Raw genomic sequence first — 27,997 nt, forward strand, 5'->3', positions numbered from 1 at the left:
ACTTCTCTAACACATGACTAACATGCTGGTGGGTTGGAATCTTTCTAATTCCTTGTGATCATTGGTATCACTGCTCCCGCCTCTATTATCAATAAAATCTGAATGATGTTAGAGCAATGTATCATCTCCTGTGATTACTAAAATATGTGAAACCTGGGGCAAACAGCAAATATATGTCTATTACCGAAATCCTTCATCTGGCATAGTTGGTCTACTAGCTCAGTGGACTAATACACCCACTCCAGGGATCTGTTTTTGAACCCATGGTCATAAGTCTGAATCCCAGTGAGTCCGATATGTTTTTCAGTCTTCTGAAGTAGATGCGTACCAATGAGTTAGGTAACAACAACTGTTATCTATCAAGAACCCTCCGTGGAGGTGAGCCTAACACTTTAGAAATATATGTTATGCTATGTTGTCTGGGGCAGGGGTGCACATGGACATCAATTCACCAAAATGCCAAAGATAGTGGAAGTGACATTGCATGTTATTTGATCTTTACTTTTATTCGCAGACACATGCTTACACATACTAGCACATTAACAATCTTGCACATATAAACACACTCTCACACGCAAGCTGCAAACAACATACATTTAACAGTATGTTTTACTTACTTTCAGTGGCGGCTGCCCCGGAATAGTATGGGTAAGGTGGGGGAAAAGAAATTTCATCTACCGAGCTTCCGGCTTCCTCCTCTGCTCCGTATTCATATGTTGATGCACGGACATGCACAGGCTTCCAGACTCCCGTAAGCCAATCATGATGTGGCTGCCAGCAGCATGACAGCAGCATCATGATTGGTCAGAGCAGCTTGGTTCAGCGCTCAGACAGGGAGTGAAAGCCTATGCATGTTCTCCACATGGCTGTGCAGTACAGCTGGATGGGGAAATGCTAAGTGTGCATGTCTGTTTGACCGGCCCAAGACTGCCACCACCACATTCAAAACTTATAACTTCAAAATGGATTATAACTAACCCTGGGTGGAGTTCGCAGAGTTTTACGCCACAGAGTTACAAAAAAATTCTGAGGAGTTCCGTGAGCGGGCGAAGTAAGCATGTGAGTGAGCCATGCTGATGATGGGGGCTACTCAAGAGGTCAATCTGATACAGCGGTAAAAATAAAAAATACACCAGTGGAGAGAAACCACAGCATGCAACTTACGGCAAAATGTTGAATTAATTATTTATATTACATGCACAACTCCCTTAATATCTCTATAACACAGTGCATAGCATTTTCAGTGTAATCTATAACTGCATGCATTACTATATCAGTAAGTCTATCATTCACTGTATAACTATTTCAGTGAATCTGTAACAAAGTGCATCAGTCTATTAATGATTCTGTAACAAACTGCATGACTATCTCAATACATCTATGAGTGGGTGCATGAGTGTCTTGATGGGTCTGTGACTATGTACATGATTCTCTCAGTGGTTCTATGACTGGGAGCATGAATGCTTGCGTAGTTCTGTGAGTAGGTCAATGGGTTTCTGAGTGGGACTGTGAGTGGGTGTGTGAGTCTCTGAGTGTATGAGTGACTGGGTGCATAAGTCTCTGAGTAGGTCTGTGAGAGGGTGTGTTAGGGACTGTGTGGGTGTGTAAGTGTCTGAGTGGGTCTGTGAGTGGGTGTCTGAGTGTCTGAGGCACTGTGAGTTAGTGAAGAAGTGCAAAAATGGGTCTGTGGTTAAGAGCATAAGCCTCTGAGAGGGTGAATAGATTGGTGCATGCATGAGTATCTGAGTCGGTCTCTGACTGGGAGGGTGAGTGTCTGGGTAAGTCTTTGAGTGGATGCATGAGCCCTGAGTGGGTGAGTGAGTGGGTGTGTGTATATGTGAGTGAGTTTGTGAGTAGGTGTGTGTGTTTCTGAGTGTATGAGTGAGTGACTGAGTCCATAAGTCTCTGAGAGGGTCTGTGACTGAGGGTGAGAGTGACTGTATGGGAGTGTGAGTGGGTGTATGAGTGTACAAGTGGATCTGTAAGTGGGAGTACAAGTGTCTCAGTGGGTCTATGAATACAGATGTGAGTGGGTCTGTAAGCAGGTGTATGAGTCTCTGAGTGGGTCAGTACATGTGTGTGTGACTTTCTGAGTGAGTCTGTAAGAGGGTGCATGAGTATCTGAGTGGGTCTGTGAGTGGGTGCATGAGTGCCCAGGTGGTGCTGTGAGCGGGTGTAATAGTCTCTAAGTAGTTATGAGACTGTACCTATGAATCCATGACTTAGTAGGTACATGAGTCTCTGAGAGGGTAGGTACATGGGTGCATCACTGTCTGAGTCAGTCTGTAAGTAGGTGCATAAGGATCTGAATGGGTATGTGAGTCATTACCTGAGTGGGTATGCGACTGGATGTATAAGTATGTAAATACTTGTTTTTATTGTAAAATTCATGCTGAAGATATCCCACATTTTTTATTTGTTTGCCCCTTATATGCTGCCCCAAGGAATAGATGGTTGAAGCCTGCTTGCAGAAACTTGGGCACTAGGAAATGTTTGGATGCCTTAAGAATTTTAAGATCAAACTGTGCCCCAAATCTTGCAATTGCAGTGGCTAAATATATGGGGTGGGCATGGATAATACGCACGCGCACTTTAAAACTCCTATGAACTGCACTACTAGACCCTGTGATTTAAACTTTGTGCTGTGTCTCTTTTTAAAAAAATGATTATTTCTTGTTTTATTCGCCAACAAGTATAAACTGCTTAGAATTTAATACTTTTTTATTTTTAGATTAGTATTTATATTTGTATAAGCTTAGGGATCTGCTTTTATGACAATGTTGTCGAATAAAGTATTTAAACTTGGTATGTAAATGGGTATGTGAAGGGAACTATAAGTGTCTGAGTGATTTTATGAGTGCATACATGAGTGTGTAACAGTGACCGCCGAGTGTGTGCAAATATATATTTATATTTTTGTGTTTCCACTAATATTCGCGATGTCACCACGATATTCGCAATGTCCCTGCGATGGTACACAGAGGGTTGTGGTGGCAGCTTCGAAGGCATAGCAAATATCGTGCTCGAATAAAAAAATCAATTTTGGACACATAACTTGTGTCACTAACACACCCATTTCTCAAGTGGTCAGAGTAACTCCACCCTGACCCCTTATGTTAGCTTTGACACAAATATTCAGCCCTGGGAACTGCTACCAAAATATAGAATGGCAGCTGCAACTTTCTGTTCAGGTAGAGTACCACAAATCACAGAATTCCTGATAGCACAGGCATCCGTGATTAAAAGGGAAACCACCATGAAAAATCAGAGGAAAGATAGATATCTAAAACTTTTTGGCTTAAGTTTCTCTAAAACTACGGGACAGATTTGCACCAAATAACAAAAAGCACAATCTGCATACCAACATCTACCATTCCGCCAATTTTTGTGTAATTCCATCCAGTTGTTCGGGCTATAGGTTTGACAACATGTTCCTATGGAAATTAACATTAGAAATTGACCCTTTTTTGTGCCCCTATTTCGCGGTCCCCATAGCACGGATAACCCCCAAACTTTTCATGAGACACAGAACCTACTTTGACACTTTTTGGGGAAAATTTCATGGAGATTGGTCAAATGATGCCAAAGTTTAGACATGTCAAATAATGCTTTTGCTGTGGAAACTAGGTCCTAACTAAAACTAACTACTGCCGACTGCCAGTAAGTAATATATATGTATATCCGCCAGCATGCAGCCGTCCACATGCTCCACAGGATGTTCAGTTGTGCATGTTGGGGGGTATGCGGTCAGTCTACCACATGTAGCCAAACCCCCTATACTTTGCACAGCCTTTGGCTGTGTGCAGTGGGGGTGGCTACAACCAATCCCCCCAAAGACAGCCAAACCCACACCACACAGCTGTGTGTGATGGGGTTTGGCCACAATGCCTGGCCCTAGAGACACCAGGGCCTTTCTGTGTGCCCCCTCTTCAAACCTAGTATGGCACTGCAGACCCCATCCTCGAGGATCATATATATTTTGAATGGGAGGGGGGCATTTCCCCCCCCTGTTGAGCCTCCTCAGACCCTGGGGATCCCATTCCTAAGGGACACTAGTTAAATTAAAGGTGAGGGGCAATGAGGTTCCCCTTCCTGAATGTTTCTAGGCCCTAGGAACCCTGTCCCTCAGAGCTACTGTTAAATTAAAGGAGAGGGGGCCTCGGCCTGCCTTCTCAGGCCAATATTGACCCCGGAGGCCCCATCCCATGGGATCCAGTGCATGTTTCAGGTAGAGGGAAGCAAATGGCCCCCCCTCCTAGGACACTTTTGACCCCATTGACCCCAACCCACATGTCCTGGTGGAGTTTTGAGGGGAGGGGGCATGTGGCCTGGGGGGCCCCTATCTCCAGTGGTCCAGCACGATATTCAGGGTGGGGTGCATACCACCACCTTCCTTTCCGGGCTTATTTCAATACTGGGGACCCTATCCTCTGGGCCCAGCCAATGCCATGTCGCCCCAGCCACCTTCTGGAATCCAGTGGGAACCAGCATTGCTCTCACCCGCAGGAAGCAGCTAAAATGTTGCTCTCTGCTGCTGGTATAAGCAAACTTTTCATCTGTTTCCCTGTCTGCTTCAGTATGGGTATGGGAAGAACAGCAGACAGGAGCATTTTTCAAGCTCCCATCTGATGGAAGAGGACTTGGTGTTTGCTCCCATTTGGCTGGAGATTTGAAATTGACATTGCCAAGCAAGAGCAAACACCGATTTATCTCCCAGTGCTAGTGCAACCAGGGAAACTGCTGCACCCCAGGAAATAGCTATAAGCCAACCCTGGGGGCAGGAGTCCCCAGGGTCATTTTTGGCTCATGGGTGGCAATGTGCCCCACCATTTGATTACACAGCTGGGCCTAAGTAGATGGGGTCCCCAGTGCTGAATGTGTGGAGGGGGTCGCGTGACCCCCTCCCCCTTTCTGTATATTGTCAAGCCCCGGGCGATGGGATCCCCCTTGCCAAAATCAGACCGAGGAAGTGGTTTGTGTGCCCCCCTACCCCTTTACTACAAGGCTGGGCCTTGGGGATGAGGTCCCTAGGGCAAAACACCTACTGGGGAGGGGGGCTGTGTGCCCCTTTCACCATGACCCCATTGCTGGGCCAGGGAAATCGGGGTCACTGGGGCTGAAATCAGCCCAAGGAGGGGGGCCATGTGTCTCCTCTCCCTTCACTGCATGGCTGGGTCCCAGGGATGAAGTCCCCGAGGTCAAAAGTGGCCCGAGGAGGGGGCCTTCTCCCACTTGACTACACAGCCCTGCCCCAGGGGATGGAGTCCACAGGGCCAAAATCAGCCTGGGGAGCCACGTATACTCCCCCTCCCTCAGAATATAAATATGTTTCCATCTGAGACCTGACCCACCTTGAGGGTTTTAAAACAAACCCGTTTGGAAGACTGCATGCATTATTTCAACATTTTACCACAGGTTCATAGATCTTCAGAGAATTCATGGCAACATTTAAAAAAGAAATCAGCTATTGGCTGCATGTGTGTCCCTCCTGGACCCCACCACCAGGCTTAGGGGATCATGGCACGGCCCTTTGTGCCTTTTTTCATATTTTATATATACATATTCACTGAAAAAAGCAGAGATTAAAGGGGTATTATAGTTAGGAAGTAGAATTAAAAAAAAAAACTAAAATTCCCTGAAAAAACGTTTACAGGGATGTTATAGTTAGGCTCAGATTTCATTCATACCAAATCAGTGAAATTCAGTAGTTACCTGAGCTAACTATAACTTGAGCCCCGCAATAAACTGCTTATGACCTCACATAATACAACATTCATGACATCGTCAGTAACATCACTCATGACATCTCAAATTACATCACACATAACATCATCCTGTGACTGTAAGGGTTTCATAAAGACTTAAAGATATATATTAAACTACAGCATACGTTATATTACTATTGGTTCTGTACTAGCAAATTGTCCTACTATTTCTAACATATCTAATCTGAGTTGCTGTATGACTATCTTTATCAGTGTGTGAAGGATGGTCTGAGTGGCTGTATGGGTGTGTGAGTAGGTGCATGAATGGCTGTGTGGATGAGGGATTGGATTGTCAGAAGCAGTATGGGTATGTGATTGGCTCTGTGAGGGGCTGCATGGATAGGTGAGTGAGTGTGTGTGTACCTGTAACAGTGACTAAGTGGCTGTGTGAGTCGCTCTATAGATCGGTGAGTGGGTATGTGAATAGCTGTATGGATGACTGAGTGGCTGTGTGAGTAGCTGTATGGGGCAGTGAGTGGCTGTGTGAGTGACTGTAAGGGCGAGTGAGTAGGTTTATGAGTGGTTGTGCGGATATACGAATGGCTATGTAAGTTGTTCTGTAGGTGTGTTAGTGAGTGGCTGGCTGTATGCATAAGTGAATAGCCGTGTGAGTTTCTGTATGGGTGATTCAGTGGGTATGCAAGTGGCTGTAAGTGTGGATGATTAGATGAGTAAGCGTCTATATGTCTGTATGACTGGGTATGTGAATGGCTGTATTGGTGAGTGAGTGGGTGCATGATTACCTGTATGGGTGAGTTAGTGGTTGTGTGAGTGACAGTATGAGTGAGTGTATAGCTGAGTGGCTTTATGGATGAGTGATTGGTTGTGTGAGTACTGGTATGGGTCTGTGAATGGTCTGTGAATGGCTATGTGAGTGGTGTGTGGGAGTAGGACTGCATGTATGAGAGACTTTATGAAGCCATGAGTGTGTCCGTTAGTGTTTCTATGGATGATGTCATCAGTGATGTCATTTGAGATGTAATTAGTGATGCAACTGACCAGGTCATAAGTGATGTAATATGTGAGGTCATAAGCAGTGCATTGCAGGGGCATACGTTATAGATAGCTCAGGTAACTACTGAATTTCACTGATTTTGAATGAGTGAAACCTGAGCCTAAGTATAACGTCCCTGTAACCTTTGTTTTTTTCAGTGAATTTGAGTTTAAAAAAATCTATTTCCTAACTATAACATCCCTGCAACCTGTTTTATCAATGATTTTTAGTTTTTTTTCATTCTTTTCCCTAACTATTACATCTCTGTAACCTTGTGATTTTCCCAAAACAATTCCAAAACTATAGCCTGAAATGTTTCACAGTAGATGTAAAAGTACCTATGTGGATCTGTTTGTGGGTGTATGAGTGGATTTCTCAATGGGAGTGTGTATATGTCAGTGGGTGTCTGAGGTGGTCTATGAGTGTGTAAGTGGGTCTGTGAGTAATTGTGTGAATACCTATGTAGGTTTGTCACTGGTTGTGTCAGAGCCTGTGTGCATCTGTGAGAGGAAGTACAAGAAGTTCTTTGGATCTTTGGGTGGATTTGTTAGTGAGTTTATGAGTGGGTGTCTGAGTGGTGTTTTGTATTTGCACATTTTCATGCTAATATATTTAACAAACAGAAGTATGGTCTCTGCTCTTACAATGAGATGTCAGTTTAGAATACATTTGCCACACCCAGTGAAATTCACATGTTTCTCAAATGTCTTAATAATGTATGCACTTCTGTTAAGGATTTCAGACCTTTTTTAATCTGGATTTTAAAGAGAATGTACTTGGTTTCTATTTCCACAGCTCTGAACATTGATTTATTTCAATTTTTATGAAGTGGAGCTTTACCTAGGGTTCATGCTATCTTTATGTTTGTAGATGTTGCTTGTTGTGATGTCATTTTTCTAAAATGAACATGAAGATTTGACTGAAATCTAACTTTTTTAAGAAGAGTCCACTGATTTCTGGAATTTGTGTAGCCATGTGTAGCCATGTGGGCACCTTTTCTTGCATATTACTTAATATTATGTTAATCTGAAATGTCTACCACATAATATATACTACACTTTCATAATCACACACTTATTCATGTATTTCTTTATGGACCTGATTATGATGGTGGTAGGACGACCACCGACAGGCTTTCAGAGTCTGTCCCACCAATATCCAGACCAGGTCCAACCATTGCATTTAGATGCAGGCGGTCGGAACTTGGTTGTCAGGAGGAAAGACCGCTGCCTCCGACAGGATCAAGGATCCTATCAGGCGGCAATCAGACTCCTATCCCTACAATGAGGACTGCCATAGGGATTAGGATGTCATTTTAGGACTGCCTGCATGGTGGTCATTTTGTAATCTGGCAGGTGGGACCACTGACACATTGTCAGACGGACACCTGCCTGAAACAATGACACTCGTCCAACCACCATTGTAATCAAGCCCTATGTCATTTCTTGTCATTTGTGTTTCAGTGAATTATTAACTGTGTTTTTTCTTTCTTTTTTTATCGCTGTAAATTCATCATGAATTATTGCGATATGTATGTTCTGGTTTCATGGATTTCTTGTGAAGACTGCATGCTTTTCAAAAACTGTAAAAACACATATTATTATTGTAAATAATGATTGACAATAGTTGATTCCTAACATAGTGATTAAACTTCTGTTTCTGTAATAATTTTTAAATAGAACCAATTCCTAATTGTATTTTCCATTTTTGCATCAATGCTGGGTGTTTGGGATGACTAAAGTATTCACGAAGATCTTATGACTATGTAAGAAAGGGATTTGATTGGAGAAGACAGTTTTCATTACTATTCATGGGTAGTCCCCACTTATTTCTTTGTTCTTGAATCTTCCATTCATTTTTGGATAATTCTTAGGAGCTTCCATGGGCTTTTACTACAGAACTCTGTTTAGAGTTTTTGGACTGCATTTTTTATTTACAATATGTCAACAGAAAGAAATGAGCAGCAGGAGATGCCACAGCAACCAGAGGAGCACAATCGGGACGAGGAACATCAAGATTCTGGTGACGAAGGAACTGTGTCCAAAAAGCAGAGCATTGCGTGGGAATTCTTCACAATTCCCTTAGGAGATTTAAAGACTGTTGCCAAATTACCAAAATGTATTTTGTGCTGGAAAACCCTCTCAAGAGATACCGACAAAAAATATTCTTGTTGTACAAATTCAAAGTTTTGTCATTTGAAAACATACCATTTGAACAGCTTGAAGAGGGCACAGAAGGAGCGAGATGGAGAGGAACCATCAACATCTTCAGCTGCACCATCTGCCCCTGTGGAGAGAGTGCCCAATGAAGTTATTTTTTCATTTATCCCAGATTTGCCAATGTTTTTGTGTTGCATGTTACAATTGTATTTCCCTTGTTGCCATTTTGTTTGAAAAAAAACACATAAAAATACAAAATATTAGAAAATAAAATAAAACAGTGCCACAAAAAAGAAGAAAAAAAAGCTTTTTACAGTTAAAAAAGATAAAGTGTGCTGTATGGGTGAGTGAGTGGCTGTGTGAATGGATGTATGGATGACTGAGTGGTGGTGTGAGTAACTGTGTGGGTGAGTGAGTGGGTGTATCAGTGTCTATGATAAGTGAGTATGTGTTTGAGTGGGTGTATGAGTGAGTTGGTGTGTGAGTAGCCATAGGGATGAGTGAGTGGGTGCATCAGTGACTATAAGGGTAAGTGAGTGAATGTGTGAGTAGTTGTATGGGTGAGTGGCTGTTCTAGTGGCCATATGTGAAAGTAAGTGGTTGTGATACTGGGGAAATGCATATGTGAATGGTTGTGTGAGTGGCTGCATGAGTCGGCTATTCCTTTTGATAGTGGCTGTATGGGTGAGTGAGTGGCTCTATGAGTGGCTGTATGGCTGAGGGAGTGGCTCTGTGAGTGGCAATAGGGAGCATGAGTGGTTGTGGGAATAGCTGTATAGGTGAGTGAATGGTTGTGAGAGTGGCTGTATGGGTGAGGTTGTGCCTGTGTCAGGGACCGTATGGGGGTGTAAGTGGCTGTATGGGTAAGAGAGTGGCTGTGTATGACTAGCTCTATGGGTGAGTGAGTACTAGTGTGAGTGGCTGTAAGGGTAAGTAAGTGGATATATCAGTGGCCATATGGCTGAGTGACTGCTATTATGATTGGCCATATGGGTGATGGATTGCTAGTGTGAGTGGCTCTATTAGTGAGTGAGAGTGTGTATGAGTAGATGTATGAGTAAGTGAGTGCTAATATGAGTGGCTGTATGGATGAGTAGGTGTATGGGTGAGTGAGTAAAAAAGCTTGTGAATGGTGGTATTGATGAGTAAGTGTGTATGTGAATGGGTACATGGGTAACTCAGTGGTTGTGTGAATGACTCTATAGGTGAGTGAGTCAGTATGTGAGTACCTGTGTGGGTGAGTGGCTGTGTGTGTGGCCATATAGGTTAGTGACAGCTACTACGGGTGGCTGCATGGGACAGTCGCTATTAGGGTGAGTGGATGTGTCATGTAGTTCCTATATACCCTATACAGGACCTGCACATTCAGATAACATAAACTGTGGGATTGGTGGAAGACTGTTTCCGTGCACACACACCAGGTATGTTAGCCTGTCTGTATCAGCTAGCTCACAGTGCCTATATAATCTCCTCTTACCAAGGAGAGAATAGATTCTGGCAACTTCAGAACATGACAACCCTGACCCCTCAGAATCGTGGAAACAATATACTACCTTTCGCGCAGTCACTTGCACTCACTTAGTTTGTCTCAAAGATACACAGAATAAACAAACTGGGCGTTTTCAATAAGAATGTATTGAACAGTTGTTATTCAAGTGTAGAATAGATGAGCTGCAACAACCATTAGACAGTAGCAGAGATATATGATAGCAGTACTATGAAGGTAAAAGGATGTTACAGTTCTACCATTTTGCAGTACTCATGAATATATACAAGTACATAAAATACATGATAAAAACTGTTCACTCCTACGATGCCTCCCTATCTAGGTGTAACTGAATGTACCTAGCATCTATGTACGTGTTATGCCAAGAATCCCTCTAGAGTCTAGTCAACCACATTCCATGAGAATGAGAGACTATGGGACTATGTCCTGGTCTCGAGTTGGACACCCCGCAAGGGATGTTAGACCACTGTGAGCTGGAGTGTGTGCGTGCAGGAACCTCAGCGTCTCTGGTCAGTGTGTCAGCCGGGAAGTCTTGGTCTCCTCTGTCTTTCTAAGCAAGACCCATAGGTCTCCCCAGGGGTCCTATCTTGCAGAGATATTATACAGGAGATGGCAGTCCTGCTGTGCTTCCAAAAAACGTTAACTATAATGTATGAGATTCAAAATATGGACAAACACGCGTTCTGAATGCAATGTTGTATCTAGGTAAAAGGTCAGTCCCTAAGAACCGTTATGTATGTAATGTACGGAAGAATATAGGTGAAAGTTTGCATTGCTACCTGTGCCTATATAGGGTACCTATATGGAATATAACGCCCACTCCTCTTCAGACTGAACGTCATATGTAACTTATTATCGTACTACAACCTAACTAGATATAGGTATGCTCCAAGTTTATGTAACATTTGTTTTGCTAAAGTGTATAAAACTTCAAAAAATGTTTGCAAGCCAATGCTCTAAAGTGTACGTAATTATATTCCGAACCACTATAAGCATTAGAAAGCCATGTATGCACAAAAAATGAAAGGAATGTAATTTTAGTTTTTGAGTTTCAAATGTGAGCTCGTTTAAAAAAGGGTGAATTTCTTCCAGCACACGACGAGTCAAATTAGTCAAATGTTTATGTGTCCTGGCTGGTAAACACAACATTTTCATTGCTTGCTTCTGCTGTAGATGGCCCCTGTAGCACCTTGCAGAGTACGTCAATTGAGCACAGATGATGTTCCACACTGTCCGCAGCCAGTGCGCCGTCCAAAGCCTGGGTGTCAGTGGAAGAGCCGGTGTTCATACCAACAGGTGCAGTTACTACCTGCGGTGGCTCAAGGAATGCTACCATCAACATTGTAATACGCTGAGGACACTGCAGAATGTGGGCCATTATCTGGTCCAGTAGAGCATTTAAGTTCGGTTGCGCACATGATGGGTGTGTCAAACAAACATCTAACATGTATTCTTCTCCACAAAACAGGCATAGGAGGACAGGTAAGATGCAGTCCATCCAGACTGGTCAAAATGACAAGAACCAACATGTACTTAGTTCTCATGTTGTACCATGCGGTCACGGTATTTACGCTCCAGGAGTGCTTTTTCCATCTCCTTGGTGACTGGGACGTCCATTGCGTAGCAGATAGAAAACAATCAGGATACTTGCTATTAGAAACAGGATTAGCGAATGTCGTCCAAAGATGCTTCTGAACATGGAGTGTATGAAGTTTGGTATAACTCCAAGTACTGTCTGAAAGGTGCCTAGAAGTCCAGAACATATGGTCTTAAATAGGTGGGCTATGCCTGTCGTATCAGACATGTTAAAGATACCATTTACCATTTCTGCAAAATGGAAAGGGCAGTTTGTATGGATAAGCGACTGTATCTCTGCCAAAGACCTTGTGATCAGGAGATCAAAAGTCTCTTGTGCGGTGGTTAAGGGCACAAACCGTATTAAAGAAACATTCAGTGAAGGCCATAACAGCGCCTCCCTGACTGTATGTGTCAGTGGAAATAAAGCTTGCATACAACAAGTAACCCTGGAGCTCACTATTACCAGATATGCAATGCCCAGGATCAAGTAACTCTCATTCGAAAGTAGCCCGAACGATGGCGTAATCACTGCAGCTGGGGCACCCCATAGATGACAGGACAAGTGTGCTACAGTACCATTACAAGCCCCGTGCAGCATTATATCCTGACATATGAGTGATCCACTTAAAGCGTTCTCACAGTTTGTACCACTTAGAAACATTCCTTGATCCCCACTTGGTCATTAAAATCTGTATGGTAAAGCCCATGATTCCTTAATGTATTCCTTCCCATTTTTTCATATCTGCCTGCCTGCTTTTGTTCGAGGCAATAACTAAACTGAAAAATAGTGACCTGTAGAGATATGTGATCATGGATTAGCCATTCTGTGGACGGTGATTCAGCCACTGTAAATGGTAATCAATCCAGTTTTTCGATACGCAGCATTGTATATTTTGGATGTATGATGATTAAACGCAAACAAGCACAACGCACACCAGTACATCACATTCCTAACATCGCACACACCATTACATTGCACGCATTCACCACGCAAACCATTACATCAGACTCCGCATTCACACGCATGCAAAAGACTTTTTGATTGCACACTACGACCAAGCATTCAATCACACCGCAGAATTCTCCCTTACGGCCCTGCCAAACACAGTACAATGCCCTGACACTTCCCCTCAACCCTAAGGTGTAAACAGTAAACGCTAAACAGTTCCATACACTAACAACCCTAAAGTGTAAACAGTAAAGGCAAAACAGTACCATATACTAACATTAACCCTAAGCCGTAACCCTAAAGCCAAAAACAGCACGACCTACGACTCCTAACACTAAATCCTAACCCTAAAGGCTAAAACAGCACCATATACAACTCCTAACCCTAAGCCCTAACCCTAAAGCCTAAAACACCCCCTATATTTGACTTTTAGCCCTAAGCCCTAACCCTAAAGCCTAAAACCCTCCCCTCCACTAAAGTTCACCGTACCTGTCTCTCCCCGTGTTCCGCCATCCCTGCGTTGTAAAAGCCCCCGCGATTTGATGGCGCCCGCGATGTAACGTCGTGCGTAGTGAATGCACGCATCCTAACGTCATGTGTGTTGTGACAGCACGTGACGTATACGCATGCAATGCGACGCATGCGATGCGATGGGTGTTCCCCGTCTATTTCCCTCCCCAATGTGCCATTTCTATCTGTTTATCTGTTAGATTGTATTCAGAAAACAGAGACATGCTGTTGATAAAATGCCAAGGCACATAGCCTGCATACAAAGATTGCAGTGTCAAGCTTAATAACATAATAGAACGTAATTGAGATTGCCCGAGTTGTAATATGGCCAAATCTTGCTCTAGTATGTCTATTGAAGAAAATACAATGTTGCCTAAGGAACATATCCAAGAAGTAAATGTTGCTAACCCGTTGTCTACCACTGCTAGAGATTTTTCTAGATTTATATGGTCTATTTCCCGTAATCTTTCAAGGGCCTCTTGTTGGGATATTTTCCATATTTCATTGTAAGCAGCATAAATGCCAGCATAAATGAAACATTTCTAATGTAGCTTTCTGGGACATAGTAAAAAATCCCTAAGATCCACATCCTGTGACAGGAAGAATAAGTGTTGTTTCACCTGTGTGAATGTTGAGGTTTTTAGCCAATCAAGACACAACTTCCCAACACTGTAGGATGACACTAACCCTGGAAGTTCTCTCTGTACATAGCTTGGATCTAGCCTATGGATAGCGAACCCTTTGGTTTTACCCATGAATCTTGCCTGACAACTATTGGTGTGTGTGGGCCAAATCAACCATTACTTCCAATCGGGATCTGATCAATTGTATTGAATGACGCATCTAATGTAACCTCTTTTTGTGAAGTTTCATTACCCTCGGTCAGTGATGGTTTTGGCAGCAGAGGTGTGTTCAAGTCTTTGTTCTTGGCTAGTCCAAGGCAAGATGTCTGTTGCACTGTCTCGTTCAAAAACATGATTTGTTGATGGATAAAGCATGCACTAAATAAAGCTTCAGTTCCCTGAACTTGCCATTCTCTAGTTCCCCAGACTGGTTTTAGGTATATGGTGTCTTTCCATAAGTCGTAACCTTGTTTGGACAACTGGACAATAAAGGATGCAGAGTAAATCTCTTTAGTGTTTGTTAACATATTTTTCTGTGCTGATGTTGATGCAACCGTATAATAATATGAGACTGGGTCGGATATATTAAACCCTGAAAAATATGAAAATTGTTGTGTAAAGGTTTTTGAACTGCCTTTTGGTGGTGTTGGACAAGGTTCCCACAGATGGTATGTGAACATATTTCTAGGATTAGCAGATTTATGTAAAAAGTGATGGCCATAATGTTGAAAACAATGCATAGTTTTGTAATCTGGTGTGATTTCCAATGTTTCATTATTAGAAAATGCAGCAGATTTTTCTAAATCAGACAACATGTTATTTACAGTTTCAAAGTCCCAATAATCAGAAAATGTACTTGAGGTAATGATGTCATTCAACAATATTTTAAATAAATGAGGAATCTGTAAAAGTTCAGTAGGGCCAGATATATTGAAATCAACCTTGTCCCAATCTACACAATCAGGTATAGGATCTGCTGTAATGTTTACTGATGACAAGTCTCTTTGTTCTCGATAAGACAATTGATGTGGTTTTAAAATTAAATTCACCTTTTGGGCTGCAGAGCTTTGTCAAAGGTATTTTCCATTAACAAGCATGCTAAAAACTATTACTAAGCCTACCCAGAAAAGAAAGTAAAGTATCTCGGTGATTACCCATAGTTCTACCCAAGGTGACACCAGGTAAGTCTTTTTAAGAAAGTTCAGAAAGTCTTTAACTTGCTGCTTATGTGATTTTCTGGCTGGCATCGTTTCATGTTCCCTTGGATCCAAAGAAAATGTATCAAAGTTTTCGGAGTAGCCAGAAGCAGTTCAATCAATTGTTGGTATTGCATCAGGATTTGTAGAAATCGTAGTTTGCTCTTGTTGAGGCATCTTGATCTGTATTTGGTCGAATTGAAATTTGTCTTTCATTTTGATTCTGGATTTGAACTTCATGTTCAAGAGGAACCAGTTCCATATCATTACTGCAAAGTCCTTCATTCCATACAGGGGACTCTTTGAACTTGATAAGTCTTTCCATTTGAACTTCTTGAATTGTAGTGAAAGGAGGGCGTCAGCTACTTTGGAGTCCATGTGGTCTACTACTCAGTATCAGCCACATAATGTGGTTTGATTAGGTTGATTGAGACAAATCTTTTCTACTTTTTCCCGGCAAGAGGCGGCAGAAGTACAGTTCTTGTTCCTTCAACTGCTAGGACCTGTACAGGCTTTCTGTATGATGGCCCAAACTCTTTATTGTCTGCTCTTTTGTCTCTGACCAGATCCCTGATTTTTGGGATCTAGACAGGTCTTGCCATGACGGATTTGACTTCCCCAGTGGCGGTCTGATTCAGGTGGCATTACTTTGTTGCATCCTGGATTCTTTTAAATCCTGTAAACAAGAAAAACGATCATGGATGTCAAAAGGTTTTTCATCCACCACTGTTCCTTCACACTCAAGATCAGGTACCCACAATCTTGTCCCAAATAGGACCTCATAGGGAGTGACACCCCCTAGAGAACTTCTTGATATATTGTTCAAAGCCTGCTGCACTCCATATAGATGTTTTACCCAGCTCTCACCAGTGCCTAATACTCTAGCTGTTAAAGACTGCTTTATGTCTTGGTTTTTCCTCTCCAAGACTGAATTTCCCTCAGGATGGTATGGAGAGGAGTACCACAATGCTACACCCCATCCTCTCATGGCCTCCTTGTATGCCCAAGAGCTAAACGCAGAGCCCTGGTCAGAATGTAATGTTCCAATTGCATATGTCCCTAGGAAGACTCGCAAATCTTTTATAACAGTTCTAGGGTCAGCCGAGCATTGGGGCCACACCCATAAGAATCTTTAGCAGGAATCTTCTGCAACCATAACATACCTGTAAGCCCCATCTCTTTGTAAGGGGCCGCAGTGGTCCAAGTAAACACAGGCTAGTGGTTTGTCAGATATTAATAATGGAGTCTGCGCTGGACATGTTCTGGTGGAACCTTTCATTTGCTCTCAGATGTTGCATTTGAAGACACAGTCTTTAGTCTGCTTTGTTAACCCAGGCCACTAATAGTGTTGTTTCAATAAAGAAACAGTCGCCGTAACTCCTGCATGTGCAGAACCTATCCCTTTGTGTGCTGCTAGAATTAAACCTAACCTACGATCCATGTTTGGAATTACTCTGTACCCCACTCCAGGAATCTGAGCAAATAGAATGTTATTGGCATCTAACTTGTAGGAGTACTTTAGTGTAAATCTTTTTGTTACTGCTTTGCTGTTTTTGCATGAAGCAATAACAGCCACCATAATCTCACCGTCTATTTTCGTTTTAGATCGAGTGATTACAGCTACGGGAGCCGTGCGTACAGCCCCCTTTGCGGCTTCATCAGCCAATGAATTCCCTTCAACGTGAACGCCATCACGCTGATGACTCAGTGTATGTATCAAGTGAGCTCTCGGTAGTTTGGTTTTCAACTCCACTACCTGTTCCCATAGCATTTTATGCTTAATTGTGCCACCTTTTGTATCTTTGAACCTGTTCTGAATCCAGTGCTGCAAGTATTCATTATATGACTGTACACAGTAAAAGGAATCGTACACAATGAGTGTGGGGAATTCTCGATCTGTATTTACCAGTGCCAGTATCAAGGCTTTTAACTGTGTCAGCTGTGCCATGCAGTCTCCTAGAGATTGTGTTTATTGTGCAACTTGGATGGAACTTTCCATCCCGCATGTGACCTTTAACAATTGCACATGCCACGCTATATTGTTGTTTACTTCCTATGGCCGGTTGGGCAGATCCGCCAGTGTAAATCACACATTCTTACTGATCTAGAGGCATTATTTCATTTGGAAGAGGATATTCTTGTTTGTATTGCATAAATGCTTGTGCCTTTAGATTTGGGTCGTACTTCTATTCTACATCTGTTGCAGTGAGAAAATTTGCCCATTGTATCCATCTCAGATGTAAGGCTTTAGCGTTAGGAACGCTTGCCTTTGTCGCACCCTCCAAGGCTGGAACTGTAGTCACTACTATGATTCGTTTCTCCTGTGCCAGTGCTCTTTCTCTTACTACAGCAGTCTGTACTGCTGTCAGAGTCTTTTCTGTAGATGCAAAGCGCATCTCAGCATTTGTGTACCAATGTGATTTGTATGCAATTGGTACTGTTTCACCTTCATTATATGTCAGATTGAACCTAAAGTATATGGATCAGCAGATTGCGTACATTTACGTGTGTCTGTAAGTGTTTGGAAGCTATCAGGTCAGCTTGTAAGGAACAAAGTGTATCTGTGTGTTCCTGTGTCCACTGTCTTACTGAAAAATCAGGTTTTATTAAATCGTAGAAAGGTTTTATTCTTTCTGCGTAATCCAAAATGTATGTCCTACCAAAATGCAAAAATCCCAGGATTGATTGTAATTTTTTTTTAATGATTTTGTAGGTTGAATCAGCGCATATTTTTCTAAAAAATTGGCTGCTAGGCTTTTTCCTTCACTTGAAAGCTCATATCCTAAAAACAGGACACGGCGGTGGGCAATTGTTGATTTTTTAAAGTTGAATTTGTAGTCCTCAGATGCAAATCCCCAAATTATGGGATTCACTCTGTTCAAGTGCTCCTCTAGCATCGTCCGTCACATAAATATCATCCACATATGACAATGCCTCTTCATCCAAATGTTGAAGTAACTCAGTTATTCTAGTCTAAAACAACCCTGGCTGTTCTTATAACCTTGGGGGAGTCAACAAAATTGACCCTGGGACCCCAGCACTGAGAATGCAGTTATATACCTGCTTTCAGGTGCTATTTTTTGGCGGAAAAATCTATTTGAGATATCAAGTGTTGTTTTATATTTTTTCCCCACTATGTTATTCATGAATGCGGCACTGTGTGCATTTTTGACTGCAAATGTCTTAGTGCAAGTGTTTAAATGTCTGTAATCTAAAACTAAATGATATGAATTGTCAAGTTTCAGGACTGGAAGGATTATTCATTAATGAGGTGCAACTTACGACCAACCCTTGGTATTCAGGTTGATCTAAGATCTCCCTGACCTGTTTTATAGCTTCTTGCTTTATTGGATACTGCTCTTGTGCAGTTGGATTATTTTTTAAAGGAATTATTTGGTGGGTTGAATCCTCATCCCATACAAAATGGATTTTGTATAATGCTGGAGCCTGGGCTACTGCCACCTCCTGCGCCTATGTGCGTTGTAAGTGCCTGGGAATATGGTCTGAGAATGCGGGTAGAATGATCGTTTCTCGTTTATGGCAATCCATGATGAATGCCGGCCAATTTAGTTCAGCTAACAAAATGCATAGCCAAACATCAGGTACTAAAAGAGACCTCTCACTGTTCGACATTTGTCCCTCTCCATGTGCAGCGTTATTTCATATACTTTATGTGGGACACTTACCCTAGTATCAGGTGTTTCTACCGTGATATATTTATTCAAGTCCTCTATCACCAGAAATTCCATCACGTTTGGCGAGCTATTGTTACTTGTGCCGCACTGTCTAGCATCGTCAGAGCCCATTCCCCGTTCAGTAGTTGAGTCCTCAGAATTCTGGGTATGTCTGATCTTTAGACCTGCAGCCTTCTTCTTTCGGAAATGTAGCGTTTGCTTTGGTCTTTCTTCATTTTTAGAAGTGTAATCTTGAGCATGCTGCTTGTCTTTGGACTTTGTACGCTCTTCTTGTCTTCATGACCGTCTCAGAGTTTTTTGATGAACCCTGAGAGGAATGTGTATAAGTGTCCTGATACCTGGTAGGTTTCCTAATAGCATCACTATTCCTGAGGCTATACCTCTTTTCGGAGGGCTCGGTGGAGCAGATCTAACTCTGGATTGCGATCAGTTTTCTTTAAAGTTTTGTTGTTTTTTGTTATCCCACTTCTTTATGTTGAAGCAGGTATCTGCTTGGAAGTGTCTTTTTCAGGACTGCCCATTAGTTGTGGTTTTAAAGCTTCCCCAGCCTAACTGTTTCTGCCTAATTCTGCATTCGCAGTTTCAATTATTTTATGAACTTTGTGTTCCTATTCTATAGGACTGAACTCCATTAGGCATTGGCAAATAGCCACTGACGCTGCTTCCCCTTTAATATTAGCTAATATTATGGCCGATATCTGGGTATAGTTACCTAGCAACTTCATCCCTAAGTTCAGAGCAGGTTCTGCTCTGTACTCATTTTGTATTTGTCTCAATACATATGGTATCACTGCTAGTGACAGGATACCATGAGTTCTGGTATAAATGGCAGCAAAGACTGTACCACAAGTGGTACAATCTTCTACTTGTGGAGAAATCCCCATGAGCAAGCAGATTGTTAGCATTCTGTGTTTTTCATATGGGGTAGTATTCGGGAATACTGCCTCTAGCTGTATTATTTTCTAAGCTACCCAGAATGGCATTTGTTCACGTTTTGTGGGCATTTTGCCCATCACTGCGTGTAATATTTGTGGTGTGATTTTAGTTGCTGTACTCTGAGCTTGAGTTCCATTTGTTGCAACTATTGCTGGCTGGACTGTAGGTGTCCTCATGACGAATTGCTTCACGTTTCTGTATATTTTTATCACTTATTTGTGTTGTGCGATGAAGTCTCCTACTGGCATTGTTTCAATGTCACAATGTGGTGTCTAGGCTGATATTATTGGCCATGTTGCCCCTTCTCTTCCGAGCATGCCGAGTCTCACTCTTCCTATTATGTGGGTTAGGGTGCCTTTAAACCAGTATAAGTCTTCCTGGTACGTGAGCGTAACCTCAATGTCCTCAAACGGACAGTATTCCACGGGTGCATCTCCTTCTGTGTAGAAGTAAAATGATTTTGTTCTTGCATTTTCTGCTGGGAATGTAACCCACAAATAGAATGCCTCTGTCCTGTGTGAATTATGTGCCTCAATCATGAAAGTTTTATACCACCCCTGGGTGGTAAACAATGCTCTAGCAGTTTCAGGGTGACTGTGTTTCAGAATTTTTCTCCAATATGTATTGCGTCTGCATTTTCTTCTTCATCAGAGAGGTGCAAATTATGCACTACTCCCACTGCGTTCTCCACGCCTTCAGTCATTTTTTTAGAGGAAAAAGTATTTTTCAAAGAAACTAAGATAAGGTATTTTTGCACAATTTTTAGGAACACTGTGTCCTTCATGTTTGATTAACCAACAGCCAATAAATAGGATTGATACGCCTACTCTGCAATGACAGAACGTGTGCCCAGCCACTCCAGATGTCTCTGGTGTTTTGTGAGTAGGGATCTCTGAGAAATAGCACAACTGAACTACTCAGATTCTAATGTTAAGTAAGCACCCAATCAATGTTGGCGGCTCCATGTCGTGTAGTTCCTATACACCCTATACCGGATCTGGGCGTTCGGATAACATAAACTGTGGGATTGGTGGCAGACTGTTTCCGTGCACCCCCACTGGGTATGTTAGCCTATCTGTATCAGCTAGCTCACAGTGCCACTATAATCTCCTCTAACCAAGGAGAGAATAGATTCTGGCAACCTCAGATCATGAAAACCCTGATCACTCAGAATCTTGAAAACAATATACTGCCTTTCGCTCAGTCACTCGTGCTCACTTAGTTTGTCTCAGAGATACACAGAATAAACATTCTGGCTGTTTTCAATAACAATTGATTCTACAGTTGTTATTCTAGTGTAGAATAGATGAGCTGCAACAACCTTTAGACAGTAGCAGAGATATATGATTAGCAGTACTATGAAAGTGAAAGGATGGTACAGTTCTACCAGTTTGCAGTACTCATGAGTACATGAAATACATGATAAAAAGTGCGTACTCCTATGATGCCTCCCTAACTAGATGTATGTAAATGTACCTAGCAGCTATGTAGGTGTTATGCCAAGAATCCCTCTAGGATCTAGTCAACCCCATTACCTGAGAATGAGAGAATATGTGACCCTGTCCTGGTCTCGAGTTGTACACCCCGTGAGGGATGTTAGACCACTGCGAGCTAGAGTGTCTGCATTCAGGTTCCTCAGCGTCTCTGGTCAGTGTGTCAGCTGGGAAGTCTCAGTCTCCTCTGTCTTTCTAAGCAAGACATAATGTATATATACCCATAGGTCTCCCCAGGGGTCCTACATTGTTGTGTTACTTTGTCAGCCTAAAGGATGACATTGGGCCTGAACTTTAAACAGAGATAATATACAGGAGATTGTAGTCCTACTGTGCTTCCAAGAAACCTCATGCATAATGTATGAGATTCAAACTAGAGAAAAACCCACGTTCTGAATGCAGTATCATATCTATAGGTAAAAGGTCAGTCCCTAAGAACCGTTATGTATGTAATGTAGGGAAAAATATAGGTGAAAGGTTGCAATGCTACCTGTGACAATATAGGGTCCCTATATGGAATATAACAGCTGTATGGGTGAGTGAGAGAGGGTGTGTGTAGCTATATGAGTGGGTGAGTGCTAGTGTAAGTGGGTGTATGGATGAATGGTTTATGTAAGTAGGTGTATGGATAAGTGAGTGAGTATGTGAGTGGTAGTACAGGTGAGTAAGTGGCTGTATGCTCGGTGAGTGTGTATGTGAGTGACTGTATGGGTGACTCAGTAGCTGTGTGAGTAGCTGTATGAGTGAGTAACTGGGTATGTAAATGGCTCTTTAGTGTGTTGGAGAGTGAGTGGCTGTATTAGAGAGTGAGTGTCTCTATGAATGGCTGTATGGATGAGAGAATGATTGTGTTAGTGGCTGTACTGTGATTGACTGTATGTGTGAGTGGCTGCATGGGTGAGAAAGTACCTGTATGAGTCGATAGATGGATGAGTGAATGGCAGTGTGAGTGACTGTATGGGTGTGTTAGTGACTGTATAATGAGTGTGTGGGTGTGTGAGTAGTTATATGAGTGAGTGAGTGAGTAGGTATGTGATCAGCTCTGTGGGTGAGTGAGTGCTAGTGTGAGTAGATATATAGGTGAGTGAGAGGCTGTGTGAGTGGTCTTGTGAGTAGTTATATGGTTGAATGAATGGTTGTGTGTATGAATGAGTGGTGTGTGAGTGGTTGTATGAGTGAGTGAGTGGGTATGTAAGTGGTTGTAGGGTGACCCGAGTGGCTGTGTGAGTGGCTGTATGAGTGAGTGATTGAATGTGAAAGTGACTATATGGGTTACTGAGTGGGTGTTTGTTTAAGTGAGTTGGTATGTGAGTGGCTATATTAGAGAGTGACTGCCCATGTGAATGGCTGTATGGGTGTGGGAGCAGAAGTGTGAGTAGTTGTGTTGGATGTGTGAATGGATATGTAAATGGTTGTGTGGGTGTGTGGTTGTGTGCATGCCAGTATGAGTGGTTGTATGGATAAGTGAATGGGTGTGTCAGTGGCTGTTTGAGTGAATGAATGGTGATGTGGTCTCCTCTAAGAGTTAAATAACAGGTATGTGAGTGGCTCTATTGGTGAGTCACTACTTGTGTAGAAGGCTGTATGTGAAAGTGACTGTTTGTGTAAGTGCCTGCATGAATAAGTAGCTGAAAGATTGAGTTAGTTATTGTGAGACACATATAAGGCTTACACTAGCAAAACACATGCAAGACAATGGCCAATCTGTTTCACACCATCAAGCTGATCAAATTGTCTGGGCAAGTATACAACCTCATCTTTATTTTGGGAAATTAATCAAATCGAATACATTAACACTTGCACCATTTACTAACCCTTCATCAGCACTTAAATTACAGTGCAAAATTACTCAACAGGTATTGCTAATGTATAAATGCCTTTCTAATCCTGCAGTTTTCAATACAGACTTCTCCAAAGCATCCAATGTTGCTTGTAGTTTATCTGTAAGCAGTATTGTGACTCCCTGATGTTCCATTTTATCAATAGCTGTAATTTCAAAAATATCTTCTTTCTCCAGTTGTAATAATTGTTCACTAAACTTGGAACACTCTTCAAGTGTTGGCATTAAACAAACTATAGATGTCTGTTCTTCAATGAAATTGCGCATTTGTTCAGCTACTGTAATATTGGATGGAGTTAGTTTCTTCATAAGTCGAATTTCCAAAGCACATTTCCCCTCTTTTGTTAGAGCTCCCATTCTAATGACCTTCAGTATATCTGCATCATTTACATCAAATGCTTGATGCATATTTTTCACTAGTTGGTTGTATTCAAAGTTCAACCAAATATTTACATATTCAATACTCACCAAAGAATTTCTTGTTTCATTATGCACAAGTGTTTTGAAGACAGGTTGCCCTTTTACAGGGGTGAGTTGCAGTAGGTCTCCAAATAAAATAAAATGTTTTCTTCCAAAGAGCACATTATAGTTTGTTCTCAAAATCTGCTGCATTCTTCAAAGTATAAATGTATAAATGTAAGCATTATGTTGGAGATCATTCTGACCTCATCAATGATTAAAAGCTTTAGTTTCTTCAATGTTATTGACACGTCATGGCAAGCTTCCCCAGATAGTTTCTGGTATCCCCCTTTACTGTGATGTTCAACTGGTAGCATTAGTAGGTGATGTAAGGTAATCCCTTTAATGTGTAGCTAATCCTGTTGGTGCTGTTACTACACATGACATATTTGATTCTGTAGACTTCTGGAGATAACCAGTGAGAACTTTAATAAGGAAGCTTTTTCTAGGGCCAGCTTGATCACTCTTGTATAATAATATTGGTTTGTACGAAGAACACTCACACTGTTGCCTCTCATGGATAAATCCATGCTCTATTTTATCTTTAACTTTGTTGTAAATTTCTAATTGTTCATTGTTCAATTGTTCTACTAAGTGTTTGAAATCCACAGTTTCCTCTCTTGGTTGCTGTATTGCAGTCTCTACCTCAATCATAGCTATAACTGCTTCGTTTTGAATGATTGGTTCTCCAAGAGTATCTTGACTCGCTGGTGCAGAACTTTGGCTGCTTTTTTAACTCTCCTTTGCTATCTCAGCAGCAATAGTTTCTTCCTTTTGATCTAATCTTTCAACTTTTGCAGATAGGTTGGAAAGACTGAGCACTCAATCATGTCTTTCACATAATTGAAAGAGTTGTCGTAACAGTCATAGTGTCCAAGTAAAGCTGATTCAGCATGCCATGGCTGGAATGTTTATGTTTGCTTCTCGCAGGAATTGAAACAGGTCATTCCATGAATACTAAGCACAACTGAGTGTTAGAAGCCAAGTAGGTGGTCCTAGGTTTCTCAACATGCATTTCAGCTCACCATGATGACAATACCAATATTCATTGGTGAAACATTGGCACACCAATACATGAATCAACTTGTGTTCCAGGTTTTCATCTGTATTTGAACTTTGTCAATGAATTCCGTTGCTGCAATGTTTTGTAGATCCACTCCTGTCTTGAGAATGTGGTTTTATGTATAAGATAGACCTGAGAAGTCGCTCTCAAATAAAAGGTGAAATATATATAGCAAATACACTGGTAATATCTAGGATCCTCTGAGTATAGTCTAGTTGATCTGTACTCAGCTGCTGATATTTGCACAGGCCGGTCAGCATACCTACTACCAATTCCTGTGGGGGAGAGATGGGAAAAACATTGAGCTTCTAAACCTTTCTCCCATATACTCAAGGGAGCTGCTCTTGCTTTTTTCATTTGAAAGAACTCAATAGCATCACAAATAATCTCTTTAAAATGCAGAGGGTGGATCCTTTTGTGTTCATAAATTTTTTTCTGATCTGTATTAATCTACCATTTCAATCTGACCTCTTGATGGCAATGTGTCACCCTCCATGTCTTATATCGTGAAGAACGTTACAGCAAACAAATGATGGACAGAATGCTGACCATGCAATCATTCTCCCACAGTCAAATGATTTGGGTTAAATCTATCATTTTTTTGCCCACTACGTCACTCCAGTTTGGACTCATCCATATGCAAATCAGTCTTGACCCTATGCCCCATGGAAACAGTCCAGACCGAACTGCCAGGCCAGGTCCTCCCTGGACCGGAAACAAGCATCCTGGGACCGGTTTAAGGGTATGTCACCCTTCTTCAGCCAGGCTAGCTTGAATCCAGTGGAACAGTGAGCAAGGGACCAACATATGGTTATACCCATCCCACTTAGGGCAAAAAGTGTTACAGCAAACAACTGATGGACTGAATGCTGACAACGCAAACATTCTCCCCCAGTCAAAAGATCTGGGTTAAATCCATTGTTCTTTTGCCCACTTCGCCACCCCAGTTTGGACTCAGCCAAATGCAAATCAGTCTTGACCCTGTGCCCCATGGGAACAATCCAGACCAAACTGCCAGGCCAGGTCCTCCCTGGACCGGAAACAAGCCTCCTGAGACCAGTTTCAGGGTATGTCACCCTTCTTCAGCCAGTCTAGCTTGAATCCGGTGGCACAGTAAGCAAAGGACTCACGCCTGGCCATACCCAGCCAACTTAGGGCGAAATGTGTTACAGCAAACAAATGATGGATGGAATGCTGACAATGCAAACATTCTCCCCCAGTCAAAAGATCTGGGTTAAATCCATTGTTCTTTTGTCCACTACGCCACCCCAGTTTGGACTCAGCCATATGCAAATCAGTCTTGACCCTGTGCCCCATGGGAACAGTCCAGATCGAACTGCCAGACCAGGTCCTCCCTGAACCGGAAACAAGCATCTTGGGACCGGTTTCAGGGTATGTCACCCTTCTTTAGCCAGTCTAGCTTGAATCCAGTGGCACAGTGAGCAAGGGACCCATGTCTAGGCATACCCATCCCACTTAGGGCGAAAAGTATTACAGCAAAAAAATGATGGACAGTATGCTGACAATGCAAACATTCTCCCCCAGTCAAAAGATCTGGGTTAAATTCATTGTTCTTTTGCCCACTACGCCACCCCAGTTTGGACCCAGCCATATGCAAATCAGTCTTGACCCTTTGGCTGGGTCCAAACTTGGGTGGCTCCCCTATACTTTCAATATTCTGCTTGAAATCTAATGGCAGGTACACAACTCTACCTTAGAGACCTTCTTAGAGCTCTGTTTGAAGTAACTTCCCTGTTTTTGGCTCCATATGCACTGTAGCTTCGGATGGATATATAGACTGTTTAAGAATTGACTTATACATATTTGATCCTGACGTCCTTGTGGAATAGCGATTAGTTTTTACTTGTTATGGACAGATCTAGCAGGCATTTTATTACCCTCCAACTTATCAAATCAATACTTACATAAAATTTGTCACGTGGAACACTCAATGTGATATTCTAAATACTAATAAGCTGCAAATTCTCGCACGTATCTATGTTCTCTTCAGTTTTTGTAGGCACAGTAACATAACGAGTTTGAATCTTGTAATGAGTACATTGAAAACATATAGAAACACAGTTCGGGATCTCTGAACAGACTGTGCTAAACTTTGTAATCTTTTTTTCAAAGTTTTCAACAGCACTTTGTCTTCAGTTCTGCTACACCTACAGATACCAAGTCATCCTTTTCCCTACACTCCTTTTGAGGATTAAAGAATCGAAACTGGACATCATCACATACCTTTTCTAGCTCAGTACCATGCAAAATAATTAATTTCTCCTATCTAATCTTTGCATTTATGAATGATGTACAGCTAACATTTTGAAATGTTGAAAGATGATTTGACACACTTTCTTTGATAAAAATGCTACTGATTGTCCCTGTAAATTAGTGTACTTACTGACTTTACATGGATCTAATACTTGCAAAATCCCACTTTTTTGTTTCAGACTTTTGCAGGGGAACTTACATAGGAAAGCTCTCAATATATAAATTGGTTCAAGCCAAATACTGCTACAATTCCATTTATATACAGGGGCCTCTATATGCCTTCCAGCTACCTCTTCAGCTATGGCTTCCTCTAGGTCTCTAGCTACTATCCCTTTTTTAGGAATAGGGGTACCATCTTTCACCTCATAACATTGTCCAGATTCTTCAACTGCATGCAGTAACAGGTTCTCTTGGAAGTAGTTTCTTCATTAAAGAAAGGCCTAAAACTAGAATTATGTCTCAATTCACCACTGAAAACTTTGGGAAAGTTGGTTCTATTTACAAGTCTTTTCTTTTGGCTTATTCTCCTAATAACTCCTAATACACAGCATTAATTTATCCAGTGTCTTCGTTCTATTTAGAATCAAAATAAATAGCTTCCTCTTTAGGGTGAAAGAGTTATCAAATATATTCTCATCACATTCCTTTTATCTCACTGCTTCTCTTCTTCTTTTGTACTTGTTTGTAGTTCTACTTAGATTCTAATTACACTAATATTGAGCATTCTAATTCGGATGTCCTTAAACTGCTTCTGTCTCTTGGTCACACTCTCTTTTTTCATTGGATTTTTTAATGTTCATATTATGCACTTTTACTCTTTTGTTAGCTGATCTCAAACTTTGTTTTCCATTTACTTGATTCTTCTGTCTTTCAAGTTCTCTGCCCTGTATTTTAAGGAAAGTTTTTGTTCTCTGTCACCAGAGGCATTTTTCTCTTTCACCACTCTTTCTACATTT

This window comes from Lissotriton helveticus, chromosome 3_1, assembly GCF_964261635.1.
Source record: "Lissotriton helveticus chromosome 3_1, aLisHel1.1, whole genome shotgun sequence".
Lineage (NCBI taxonomy): Eukaryota > Metazoa > Chordata > Amphibia > Caudata > Salamandridae > Lissotriton > Lissotriton helveticus.